This window comes from Paroedura picta, chromosome 1 (assembly GCF_049243985.1).
Source record: "Paroedura picta isolate Pp20150507F chromosome 1, Ppicta_v3.0, whole genome shotgun sequence".
Taxonomy (NCBI): domain Eukaryota; kingdom Metazoa; phylum Chordata; class Lepidosauria; order Squamata; family Gekkonidae; genus Paroedura; species Paroedura picta.
In genome coordinates, this window is record NC_135369.1 from 90,103,952 (window position 1) to 90,105,081 (window position 1,130).

Below are 1,130 nucleotides of genomic sequence, written 5' to 3' on the forward strand. Positions count from 1 at the left end.
TTAAGTATTGTTTCCCATCACTGATCACATCTATTCAGGCTGGTGGTTGTTGACCCAGGTTTTCTCACACAGGTGTCTTCTAGGCTGGCTTGCAGTGATTCTTCTTTAACTGAACATGGCAAAAATTGGATGTTCTTCAATTGTTGTGGCCTCCTTCTGTGGGCCTCTTGAAATATCTTAATTCAGGCAGTGCGTCAAAATGAAGTAATAAAGTAGTGCAGTAATAAAGGAGGGGAGGATCACTAGGGCACAGTGGATGAATGTGAACAAAACTAGTGATGCAAATACTGGCTTTGATTTGGTTGGAAAGCTGAATGAAAAGCTGGAAAAGGTTGATAAAAGTATGTTCCTTCTGTGTTTCATTTTCCGAAATACTGTCCTGGAGTGCCTTTAGGGCATCCCACTTTTTTTGCGGTACTATTTTTTTAATGCCCTTTCCGTCATGTTCCATGATGCTCCGGAGGCATTTTAAGTGCACAGTATCTCTGTGTTTTGGTTCCCAAAATACTAACTTTAACACATCCCACTGTTGGTTATGGTACTGTAATCTGGTCCCTGGTTTTCCAGAGGTATTTGGCACAGCAATAGTTAATAAAAGTGGGAGGGTTCTGCATTCCCCCTCATAAAATATTGTTTTTGCGTTTATCTGTAATGCACCCCACTGTTTTTTTTGCAGCAACATTATTATTGAATGTGTGATGCTTTTCACTGTTTTTGCAGTACTATTGTTAGTTTAATGCCCATTCTGGCCTGCTCCAGAAGGTTCTGGAAGCATTTTGACACAGAAAGGTTAATAAAAGCACAAGAGTTTCAAGTTTTCTAAAATATTTTTCTCGAGTGTCTGTATTGCATCCCGGTATTTTTGTGTGGTCCTGTTATTTGTTTTCTGCCTGTTGTTTTTTGTTTTTTAATCGTGTGTTGCTACCATCTTCTGGCATAACGCCGTAGTTTCGAAATTTCATATGAAAGGTCACGCGAATATGTGTTGTGGTTTAAAAAACTCATGCACCAACTTCTGCAGTTATGCTCGCTTGCAGTTTATTAATGATCGTGTGGTTGTGGTTACTTTTTTTATTGAGTGCGCAACACTAGCAAATAGCGAGCTCAACTGCACGACGTGTGGGCGGGAT